Source organism: Heloderma suspectum, chromosome 3, assembly GCF_057233095.1.
Source record: "Heloderma suspectum isolate Gila_16-S chromosome 3, 16-S_ref, whole genome shotgun sequence".
NCBI classification, from domain to species: Eukaryota; Metazoa; Chordata; class Lepidosauria; order Squamata; family Helodermatidae; genus Heloderma; species Heloderma suspectum.
In genome coordinates, this window is record NC_139460.1 from 43086855 (window position 1) to 43099880 (window position 13026).

At 45.6% G+C, this 13026-nt stretch overlaps 1 protein-coding gene across 2 annotated transcripts in view; it reads left to right on the forward strand.

Annotated features, from left to right (window-relative positions):
- The window catches only part of IGSF11 (immunoglobulin superfamily member 11), a 292196-nt gene that overhangs the window by 229021 nt on the left and 50149 nt on the right, over positions 1 to 13026 (forward strand). The window lies entirely within an intron of this gene.

A 13026-nucleotide genomic window follows, 5' to 3' on the forward strand; every position in this document is an offset into this window, starting at 1 on the left:
TTTTAGCCGTTCTAGCCTACATAAATATTTACGTAGGCCAGAACGGCGAAAAATAGCCAACTCAAATGGTGGCTGCCGTAGCCACTGCCATTTGCGTACACTTTTTTTTTTACTTTGCTGTGATAGGCTATGTAAATATTTACGTAGCCTATCACGGTTAAGTACAGGGACGCAAACGGCGGCGGCTACGACCGCCACCATTTGCATCCCTGCTGCCCAGCGGCCGGATGTCCGGCTGCGGGTGGAGCCGGCCGGCGGCTCTGTGGAATCCCCGTGGAGTGGAGCTGGCCGGGCAGGACTCCGGGGGGAGGGACGGAGCGCCTCCCCCCTGTTGAGGATTCCGGGGGGAGAGACAGAGCGCCTCCCCCCTTATCGCGAAGCAGATCCGCAAAACGGTAAGTGACTTTCGTACATCCCTACTGATTTCAGAAAAGTTGGTATTTTTTGCAAATCGAACCAGTTTTTTCCCCTCTATTCTGGAAATGTTTGTATTTTTTGCACAAATTAAATAAATTAGACACATTCCCAAATGAAGGGGGTGGGGGAGTGCCTAAAGTGGAGGATGAAATTGACAAATTCTTTGACAAGTAGGGAATTTGGCTCTACTGGGCTAAATGAAGTAGTGTGTGGAGAGGATGACTGACAAGGATATTACATAGCAGTCAGGCAGACTTACAAAAAACAACTGACATATAAAATTACAACCCCATTTGCGCAAATTTAAAGACCCCCCCAACAAAACAAAAACAACAGAAACTCATTTGTGCTAATTTAAAGACCCGAAATATATTATTACACCCCCCCAGTCCCGTATGCACAAATTTAAAGACTTGAAAAATAATAATAGAAAAAAACATCATCCCACTTGTGCAAATCATGGGATCTGGAAAAAAACAACACCCTGATCCCATTTGTGCAAATAGCCAGTGTCATTAAAAAAAATCACAAATCAGTGTATTGGATCAATTTGCTACAGATTGAGTCGATGCTGGGGGGGGGGGGAATGGACCGAAATCCACCAAGACACAACTGGTAAGAGCCATCGAGATTTCACCCCCCAAATGGAATTCTCATACATCCCTACCTTGTTGCCCTTCAGATGTGTTGGACTAGAACTCGCATCATCAGTCAGCTGCCACTTGGGATGATGACATTGTATTCCAACATATCTGGGGGTTACCAGGTTGGGGAAGGCTGCCCTAGAAAAGGGGAAGTAATCTTTCCATTCAATTTCCACCCCTCTTTCTCATGCAAGGTGTTTCCTGAGGAATGCAATGAGATTGTCTTGGCTTTTGACATGTATAAGGAGGATTGTTCCTCGTGTGGCACAGAGTGGTAGGTGGCAGTATTGCAACCGAAACTCTCCCGACGACTTGAGTTTGATCCCAGCGGAAGCTGGGTCCCAGGTAGCCGGCTCAGTTCGACTCAGCCTTCCATCCTCCTGAGGTCGGTAAAATGAGTACCCAGCTTGCTGGGGGAAAGGTAGTCATGACTGGGGAAGGCACTGGCAAACCACTCCGCTATATTCTGCTGTGAAAATGCCAGCGCAAGCAGCGTCCCTCTAGGGGTCAGTAATGACTCGGTGCTTGCACAGGAGGAACCTTCCTTTTTTCTGTAGAAGACTTCCCCACCTCCTGTTTCCATTTCTTCTTCAAGTCACATGCTTGGCTTGTGATGGTGGTATGTTCTGTTGACCGCAGAGAGAGAGAGAGGCATGTGCATGCAGCATGTTGCTGGTCTGCATTTTTAATAATGCAACTCATTTACAGAACTTTTCCCAAATGTAAGAATTGTGAATGAATTTTTAATCCTAAACTTAACATTAAACTTTAACATGTATTTGGAGTTGCCAGTGAAAGAAGTTGTGCTTATAAGACTCGAAGAGAAATGTCAAACTATCTGGGAGAGAAATCCCTTAGGGCTCAGAGCTGGAGAACAAATGTCATTCTGTACAAACACCTGTGGGATTTGCCCTTGAACAAGAAAAGAGAATTTCAGGATTCATCTTATCTTAGGCCCTGCCCAGTTGAATCTGAACAAGTGATATCCATTCCCTCCTATTTCATTTCATTTCATTTCTTGATAGAGCACCTTTCAGGGCTACGCCTTCCAAGGTGGTTCACAGCATATCAAAAACAAATTATTACAACATCATAATGCAAAACAACACATCTAAAAAATCTAATAGCATCATCATCTTAAAATAGGTATCAGCAGAATAAAACAGTCCTAGGATTATTCAGGGGGTAACTGGATTTTTTTTTTTTTTGGAAAAACACTTTTTTTATTTTCCCAAGAAAAGCAATGAAAAGGTGGCCGAACATATCTCCCTGGTAAAATAGTCCCAAAGTGATAGGGCCACTGCAGAAAAGACCCTGTCCCTTAAACTAGGGGCATAAGAACTGTCTTACTTGATCAGATCAAGGCCCATGTAGGATAGCTTTCCAGCAGTGGCCAATCGATGCTTCTCTGGAAGCTCACATGCAGGACATGAAGATCACGGTCCTCCCCTGTTGTCCCTACCTCTGGTATTCAGAAGAACACTCCTTTAGTGCATGGAGGGTTTCGTTTAGCAATCATGGCTAGTTGGCACTGGTAGATGGTTCCATACATTTATCTAATGTATTTTTTAAAGGCATCTAAGCTACTAGTCATCACCGTAACATGTAGCAGTGAGCCCTCAGGCAGAAGATAGATCCCCAGGTGATTTGCAGAAGATTGGCCAGGATGTCTGACTCCCAACAGTTTAATGATAGCAAGTACAGTTGATAGGAAGGAATAGTTACATGTGCCATGGCTGGCCTTGTACCAATTGCTTATCTCTTGGCCTCAGGGCTAAACTGCATGATACATTAAGTACATAGCATGCAAGTTAACCTTTCTTTTCTTTTTTACAAGTAAGCACATGGCATGGCATCCCAATCCAGAGCAGGGCCAACCATGCATGGGTAGGGGAGGTTCAAACCTTCCCCTCCTAGCAGTTATTTTTCCTAAAGCAGCTTGTTTTCTCTGTGCGTGTGTATGTGTGTGGGGGGCGAGAGGGAAGTGAGTTTAGGAAAACAAGTGGCTGGGAGGGAAATGTTTTAGCCTCCCCTACCCATACACAATGGTCCAGATCTGGATCAGGTCCCCACACACTTACAAGCAAGTAAAAAGAGACTAAGGGCACAATCCTATACATGTTTAGACAGAGAAAAGGCCTACAACTCCCAGCATTCCCCAGCCAGCATGGGATTGCACCCTGAGTTACACGCTACACATTTACTGTATTGTGTAGTTTAGCTCAGTGTTCCTCCTCTATAAAATATGAGTATTAACTGGTTGCCTTTAACCAGGTCTTTTTGCAGTCTACTGGCCACTTCAAGAGTTTTATGTTAGAATGCCTGATCTATAGGAATTCAGATGCAGATTTGTATTTGTATATACACAGTGTAGTGGGGCCGCGGTGGCTTAGTGGTTAAGATGCTGAACTGCAGACTGGAAGGTCAGCAGGTCAGCAGTTCGAGACCCGAGCGCCGCGTGACGGAGTGAGCTCCCGTCTTCAGTTCCAGCTCCTGCCAACCTAGCAGTTTGAAAGCAAGAAATTGCAAGTAGATAAATAGGTACCGCCTCGGCGGGAAAGGTAACAGCGTTCCGTGCACCTCGGTGTTCAGTCATGCCGGCCACATGACCATGGAAGCGTCTTCGGACAGCGCTGGCTCTTTGGCTTAGAAATGGGGATGAGCACCGCACCCTAGAGTCGGACACGACTGGTTGGGGACACCTTTACCTTTACCTTTTATACACAGTGTATGGCTTATAGGGTGCCCAACTCCACTGTCCCCAACTACTTTACACCTGGACTGTGAGGTTCTAATAATAAAAAAGGAGGCCTCACAAGCCTGCCTGAAGTCTGCCTAACCCTGCCCTAAGGTAATTAGGTTCCTCCTCAGAGTCGCTAATGAGAAGGTTGCTAAATAACTTGGTCTTCCACCCCCCACCCCCTTTCTCTTTTGTTATCTCCACTCCTTTCTCCCGTCTTCCCTTGCCTTGGCAGAATTAAAGTGTCAGTATTCTTAGAAAGCTTATAGAAGGCATTCGACCTAGTTTATAGCTCCTTTGGTTGACTCGTGGTTGTTACACCAACTAGCTCCAATTAACTGCTCTTTTTGTCTTTTTATCCTATTGAAGAAAGAAGCCAGGCCCCTTCCCAGCAGGCACAGGTGTTCCCTTGTTTTCACGCCACTCTCTTCTGCAGCAACTCTCAGCTGATTCACTGCCCATTTGTTTGGCGCAGATTCACAGCCCACTCTTTTGGCTTTAGCGGTGTCTTGGCAGGGTCATGTTACTAGGTTTCTGTTTGCCCCCTTAAAGCAGGAGGAGGAACCAGGGCTTGGTGAATTCTGTTACATAAATCTCCTTCAGCTGGAATGTCTTTTCCCCCCTTTCCCTTTCTTCTTTCATGTTTGAACAGGGAAGAAAACCATTTAAAAATGAGCATGACTCGACTGCAGTTTGTGTAATTGTAAGCTGTTGGCAAAGGCAGAATGATCACCCTTTATCATTCTGCGTGTACTTGGGCCTTAAAGGTTTACAGTGCAATCCTAACAGCTGCTCCAAAAAGTTGTGGGACCTTTTGGAACAGGATGAGATACGGTGCAGAGGGCCGCAGTGGTAGTGGGGTGGAGGTGGAGGAATCAGGGAAAATTGGGTGTCCCAACCGGTATGAGCAGAAGCACTTTCTGCTAAGGCAAAGCCACCATTGGATAGAACTTATTTTATTTAATTTCATATGTGCTATCACATGGATGTGATAGAACAATGGATAATTCAGAGGGGAGAGAGAGAATAAGTTTGCTTAAATATCTCAGTGCCTTGTTATTTCTGGAACATGCATCTGCGTCATTGCAAAGATAGCTTGGGCTTTTCCAGACTGCTGTCCTAATGGGAGCAGAGAACAGTGCCAACTGAGGTCTCTTGTAGACTCCCTGTGGAGGGGATGTTGACATCCGAAGTGCAGGGAGTTAGCAAGCAGTTTGGTTTGAGGATCAGGAAGGGAGTTTGTATCTCTGTTCAGACTGTGGTCACATGAACAAAAGTGAATAGCTCTAGGATAGGGGTTATTCATTACACAGTTCTCACTATTCTGAATTATGGATTGTGTTACCACACGCTTCTAATGCAGGAGTAAATGCCTCACACTACATACACAATATCACACTTTCCTATTCTGCATTAATTAATCTGTAAGTTCCATTATGCCCTACTTCCATACAATTACTAAAATAGATTAAAACCCCCACTTTACGGTAAGCATGTATTAACGAGGTGGAAAAGATGGTTAAAGGTGTTGGGCATAATTATTCTGCATTAAGTGATCTTGAATATCCACCGTTAGGTATACTTTCCATACACTTTTATTTATATACATGAGTACATAACCTACATTTCCCGATCTATAGGGAGTCATAATAGGATATCTCAGAGGTCTTCTATGTTATTCTTTCTAGAGAAAATTAATAGCTCTTTCTGTGATGCAAAGAGGCATCCTGGGATCAATTAAAGAACAGGGATGAAATTTTTAATCAATGATGTGATTAATCAACTACATTTTAAATAGCAAATTAAATTTTGGCTCCCTCTGAAATTTTGGCAGTTGATCACTATTAAGATCCTTGGGACTTTTGCAGGGTAACACTGATGTGTTGATTCTCTCCCCCTTACCTACTTATTTTTTTAGAATGAGTGAAATCCAGCTTTGTACAATTGGAAGGCAAGCTCACACAATGCAGACTGGGATAAACAAGTCTTTAAAATCCTTGTACTGGTCAGCAAGTAGGGAGCCATATGCACTTCTACAAGGGAGGAATTCCAAAGATGTGGGGCCACCTCAGAAAAGACCCTTTCCCTGGTATTTGCCATTCTCACAGTTTTCACTGGTGGATTGGAGCTCAGAGTCTCAGATCCTAATAATAAAGCTCAGACAGGCTCATATGGCCCTAAAGCGTGGGCAGGCTCATATGGGTGCAGGTGGTCCTTCAGATAACCTGGTCCCAAACTGTTTAGGGCAGCTAATGGCCATGCCAGCTGGGAATGATGGGAGTTGCAGTCTAGCACATCTGAAAGGCACCAGGTTTGGGAAGGCTGGTTTAGGGCTTAAAAGCTAATACTGTCACCTTAAATTTGGCCCAGAAACAAATAGGCAGCCAATATAAGTGGCATAAAATACGTGTGACATAATCCAAAAGCCTAGGTTCTACAAGCATTCCAACTGCTATGTTCTGCACCAATTACAGTTTTAGAACTGCCTTCAAGGGCAGCACCATATGAAACTAGGGATGTACAAAAGCCCCTTACCTGAACCTGAAGCTTGATTTGCGGTGGGGGGGAGGCGCTCCGTCCCTCCCCCCAAAAGTCTGGCCAGGGGGGAGGCGCCCCGTCCCTCCCCCCCGAAATTCTGGCCAGGGGGGAGGCGCCCTGTCCCTCCGGCCGCGAATCCTCCTGTCCTGCCGGGACGCAAATGGTGGTGGCCGTAGCTGCCGCCGTTTGCGTCCCTGCAGTCAGCCGTGATAGGCTACGTAAATGTTTACGTAGCCTATCACGGCTGAGTGAAAACAACAACAACAACCGCGCGTACACAAATGGCGGCGCCCATGGGCGCCGCCATTTGCGTTCCTTATTTTGGCACGTGTAGACTACGTAAACATTTATGTAGACTACGGCGAAAATAAGGGGAACGCAAAATAGCGTTCCCCTTATTTTCGCAGTAGTCTATGTAAATGTTTACGTAGACTACACGTGCCAAAATAAGGAATGCAAATGGCGGCGCCCATGGGCGCCGCCATTTGCGTACGTACGGTTGTTGTTTTTTTCACTCAGCCGTGATAGGCTATGTAAACATTTACGTAGCCTATCACGGTGTTTTTTAAAAATCTAGCCATGATAGGCTACGTAAATCTTTGTTTGTTTGTTTTTGTTTTTGTTTTGTTTGTTGTTGTTTTTTTTAACTTGGAAATGGCGGCGGCGGCGGCCAGTTGGAAGACCGGCCGCCGCTGCACTGCCGCCGCACCGCCGCTGGAGCCACTGCCGCCAGGGACATTCGCACAAGGTAAGTCCCATCCCGGGGGGGGGGGCGCGGGGGGGCAGACTGTTTCTCCACCAATTTCGGGGGGCCAAATGCACTGGCATTCGGCCTCCCCGAGAATCGTGGAGAAATTCTCTGACATCCCTATAATGAAACACATTACAGTAGTAAAGTGTGGACATAACCAAGTATTATTGGTATTACTGAACCAAGGTCAGCTTTCTCTAAATAAAGCCTCAGCTGGCCAACCAGCCAAAGTTGGTAAAAAACACTCCTAGCTACTGGCATCCCCCTAGTAAGTCCCAAATCCAGGAGAACCCCTGAACTATGATCCTAGCTTTTTACGGGGAGTGCAACCCCACCCAGAGTCAGTTGCACACCTCCATCCAGATCAACATTCCCAACTTGCACTCATCCACCCCAAAGCTGATCCCAGACAACTGTTCAAAGTTTCCACTACTCCCCCCACCCCCTGTGAAACAATCTCACTGACCAGGCCCACTCAGCACCAACATTGTTGTGTTTTCAGTGTTGGGTTAAAACCTTCCTCTTCCCTCAGCCATTTGGCAGTACATGATAAGTTTTTAATCAGTCCTGGATCTGTCTTTGGTTATGACTGACCATACAAAGTTGTTTTTAGTTATATGTTGTCTTTGTGTATATTGTCTGTGTGTTTTATGTAAATGGTTCTTAAACGTTGTACATTGTATTTTAATGTTTAAATCTTTGTAAACTGCTCAGAGAGCTTCAGCTATTGGGCAGTATAGAAATATAAATAATGATTATTATTATTAATAATAATAACAATAACAATAATAATAGAAGATGGAAACAAAAGGTAGAGCTATGACTAAGGATGGACGAAAGTCCCTTACATGGTCCCGCAGCTGTTTTCGGTGTGGGGGGGAAGTGCTCAGGTTCTCCCCCCGAAATTCTTGGTGGGGGGGAGGCGCCTCGCCCCTCCTGGCCAAAATTCAGGCCGGGGGGGAGGCTCCCCATCCCTCCCCACCGAAATTCCGGCCGGGGGGGAGTGCATCGTCTCCCCGGCTGCAAAATAAAGAAGTAAATTGTAAAAAAAAAACCCAAAAAGTGATAGGCTACGTAACAATTTACGTAGCCTATCACGGCTAGATTTTCAAAGTCAGCCGTGATAGGCTACTTAAATCTTTACGTGGCCTATCACAGCTGACTTTGAAAAAAAAAAGAAAAAAGCGCGTACACAAATGGCGGCGCCCGTGGGCGCCGCCATTTGCCTTCCTTATTTGGGCACAGGTAGTCTACGTAAAGATTTACATAGACTACGGCGAAAATAAGGGCAACGCTATTTGCCCCGTCCCTCCCCCCCGAAATTCTGGCCAGCAGGGAGGCGCCCCGTCCCTCCCCCCCGAAATTCTGGCCAGGGGGGAGGCGCCCTGTCCCTCCGGCCACGAATACTCCTGTCCTGCCGGGACGCAAATGGTGGTGGCCGTAGCTGCCTATTCTGGCTATTTGCGTTGCCCTTATTTTCGCTGTAGTGTTCGTAAATCTTTACGTAGACTGCCCATGCCCAAATAAGGAACGCAAATGGCAGCGCCCATGGGCGCCGCCATTTGCGTACGCACTTTTTTCTTTTTTTCAAAGTCAGCCGTGATAGGCTACGTACTGGGAAATGGCAGCGGCGGCAGCCGGTCGGAAGACTGGCCGCCGCCCCTGCCGAAACGCCGCCGAAACACCGCCGGGACCCACTGCCGGGACCCGCCGCCGAGAGGGACATTCGCACGAGGTAAGTCCCATCCCGGGGGGGGCGGAGAATTTCCCCGCCAATTTTGGGGGGCCGAATGCGTTGGCATTCGATCTCCCGGAGATTCATGGAGAAATTCTCCGCCATCCCTAGCTATGACCTTTTAGCCCAAACCTCTGGATGACAATGCTCAGCAGTTTTATGTAGATGTTAAAAACCCATGGGGTCAAGATGGAGCCTTGAGGCAACTCCAGGCGAGTGGTCACAGGTTGGAACAGTACTCTCTCAGCACCACCTTCTGAAACCTTCCCTCCAGACAGGACCAGAACCACAGTAAAACTGTGGCTGCGAGTGTCATCCTGGGGATAGTTCAGAAGAATGGAAAAATCTGTCAATTTTGGTTTCTTTTTCTCATTTTTCCTTCCATAAGTTTGGTTAATCTCGAACTTTGCAAATTTCTCTAGTCATAAATTTGGTTTGTCCCAAACTCTGAGGTTTTTTTTGGGGGGGGTTGCATCAAAATTTGTACACTTCATTTTGCATGCTTCTCCTAATGCATGCATTTTTGCCTAATATTCACAGTTTTTGCAAGCAATATTCCTAATATAATGCATTTTTAACATTTTCCTATTATGTTCATTTTTGTATGCATTTTTTGATTGGAGGACTCCATTGCAAAGTTTGGAGAAGTGCTAATTTTGAAGAATAATTGAGTTTTGGTTCCCACAGTGGTTTGCAAAATTAGTTAAGTTCGCATTAAAATGCAAAATGAACTGATTTCTCCCTCTTCCCTGCCATGAGGACATGTGTATCTACCATTTCTGTCTAGTGAACATTATCTCAAATGTTGGCTTACTTGTTTGATCTTAACAAGTAAGCCAATATTTGAGATAATGTTCACCCAACATTCAAAATCTGCTAAACATTTGCAGGGCCTGGGAGGAGGTAATGTTCTACAACACAAAAATGATGTTTGTATATTAAAATCTGGGCTTACTGAAAACTCTCTGAGTGTGTGTTTTGTGTGTGTGTGTGTGAGAGAGAGAGAGAGAGAGCGCAAGAGAGAGAGAAGTAAATATTGTGCTCCTCTGCTCAGATCTCCTCAGGGCTACCATGATGTACACTTTCCATTTAAGTTCTCAACTTTGCCACAGGAGGGAATCAAACACTGCTTTACACTAGTGATGGGTGAACCCTTCTCTCCCCCAAGACTCAACTGGGAATTGGGCATGGCAAACTGAGCTATTTAAAAACAATCAGAAAATAGCCTAGTTAATTCTGAACCTAATTCAGATCCCATAATGCTTCTGATGAGATGATTGGGAGCATGACAATATCTGAATTCTTATCATAAATATGCTCCTTCAATCCTGTGAGTACTCACTTTCTTCTTACCTGTCTTCTGTGGGATTATAATCTGAGCCAGAGAAGAGCATACGAAGGAGTGTTGTAGTTCAGAATACTACAGTGCTTTATGGGTTGTATCCAGACATAGTGTCAAAACAGACATTACTTGAATTACTTTTTGATGTTGTGTATACCACATCTTTTTTCACTTTTTTTCATTTTACTCTAGAGTGGGTGCAAGGGGGATGATCTGGATCTGGCCGATAGCAGGGGGAAAGGGTTAGAGCTCCCTATCCCAACACAAGAGACCCAATTCAGACTGGGGACCTTGTGCCTACTATAAAGTAAAAGTGAAAAAGACGTAGCTGCTATCTTCGTCTTTTAAGTAATGTTCTTTTTGGTCCTTAGTCATGCTTCGAGTAGAACCATTGAAATCAAAGGATCTGAGTTAGCCATGATTAACTTAAGTCCAACAGATTTCAATAGATCTATTCTAGAATGACTGTATGAATGCACCCATGAGTGTGCCAAACTTTTATTTCAAAGCCAATTATGAAATTGAGTGGTACCATTAATTTAGGCAACTACCAGGTTATTTTCTTCTTCCTGTGGCATCTTCCTGCTTGTGGTCAGACTCATTCTCTATTAGGCCTACATAAGATTACTTACCTAGCCTAATGCTTCTTTTTTATGCTGAGAAGTTTGCCTTTTCATGGTCAGTCACGTGATTTTATGAATGATGCTGTGCCATGAATCATATTGGATGAGATCATGGACACTAGTAAATAAAATCACATTGCCACAGCCAATTAGATTAAACAGTAGTGAAGACAAATGGAAGCATAGGGAGTCAGGCCTGAGAAGAAGAAAAATGGAGCCAAGAAGCAGCAGTAGTCACGGAAACCAAAGGGAGCCAAACAGCATCAAAACAAATGCTCAGTGAAGCCAGTATTGGACATGTGGGGAGGGGGGGGATTAATTTAGCCATGTTGCATACACTCATTGCAAAGGGGATATCAAAATTAAAGCCACAGCCATATTTTCTGTGCGGATTGGTGAGAATTTTGTTTCAGTTTGGTTTTGATAAGAATTTATCAAAATCCATGAAGTTCTCCATAGTCGGGACTAAAAGAACCTGAGATTTAAAAAAAAAACCGTATGTGGAGGAAAGAAAGAAAAAAGATATTTGTTTATCCAGGCCCAAGTCATTGAGTGCTTGGATCTTAAAAGTCTGGGTTTGAATCCCTGTATATTTGACCACGTTAGTGCTGAATTAGGGTTACCACCTTTTTTTCCCCTGACAGGCTCCTCATCTTTAACAGCTACATGGCAGGCAGGTATGTCATGGTCCTCTCTGTGCTGGGTATAGCTATACCTATTGAATTTGGTTGGTGTAATGGGGTGATAATTTCATTTCAGTTCATTTTTGATAAGAATTTTCAAAAGTTCATATTCAGGAGGGTAAGAACTTGAGAACTTTTAAAAACTGAAGGCGGGAGAAAGCAAAACTGACAGATTCATCCAACCCTAATTTTCTGTGAGCAGAAGCTGCCAGTTTTACCAGGGATGTTGGAGAATTCCACCACGGACTCCAGTGAGGCTGGATTCTTTAGAATCCGGCCCCATGGAGTCCATGGCGGAATGGCCTCCCCCCCCGCCGCCCCCTGAAATCCCCCCTGGAACGGACCTACCTGGCAGAGGATGTGGCGGCGGCGGCGGCTCCGGCTCGTCTTCTGGCCGCTGCCAGGCTGCTGCAGCCTCAAATGGCGGCTATCGTAATGGCCGCCATTTGTGTGCCTGCATTAGGCTGTGATTAGGCGTTGCCATTTGCACCCCTCCTCTTTGCTGTGATAGGCTATATAAGTATTTATGTAGCCTATCACGGCAAAAGACAGGGACGGAAATGGCGAAGCGGCCGCCATTTGTTCCCTGCCTTTTGCCATGATAGGCTATGTAAATACTTACGCAGCCTATCACGGCGTAATGCAAGGACGCAAATGGCGGCCACTACAATGGCCACCATTTGCGGCCGCAGCAGCCCGGCAGCAGGTGGAAGTCCAGCTGTGGCCGGCCCTGGCCAGCGGCTCCACGGCCTTGCCGCAGAGTGGAGCTGGCTGGGGAGTATTCCGGAGGGAGGGAGGGATCGCCTCCCCGCCACTGCGGATGCCCTGGACCGGAACAAGGTAAGGGATTCGTACATCCCTAAGTTTTACAGCTCACAAATCTGGTGCATTGGGTTGTGGCAAAGGAATTACATGCAGAAGTCACGAATGGCTTCCATGAACTGGGAGCTCCTGTGAATTGGCTCTGAGACTCCACCTGCTGATGGACGAAAAATACCTCAGCTCCACAGGGTCTCCCTGCTCTTCCATTTTTTACTTCTTCTAAATCCCTGGAGAGTGTGAAGAGGATTACCATTCTATTTTTGTTCCAAGGGAGAACAACTCCCTCTTTATTAATACTATTATTATGTGTATATTGACTAAGAATATACAAAGCACTTGGATGCTCCCCAAGACTCCCCAAGACTCATAAGGCCCCTGCAGCAAATTTACAATCCCATGTTGTCCCAGGGCATGGTCTGAAGCACATGAGGCAGCCACCTTGCTGAAGCTAAGCAGGTGTGGGTCTGGTCAGTGCTTGGTGGGGAGACCACCGGGGAACTGCATGTAGCCACCTAGAGTTCCACGATGGAAGAAAGGTGGGATATAAATGTAAGAAATAATAATATGTTCTCAGTGTGCTGCCTCTGTCAAATTCAATATGTGAAGCTATACCCAGCACAGAGAAGACCATGACATACCTGCCTGCCATGTGAGGATGAGGAGCCTGTCAGGAGAAAAAAAGGTGGTAACAGGGCATTATGTAGCGGTGCTGAAACTGTTTCTTCACCCAT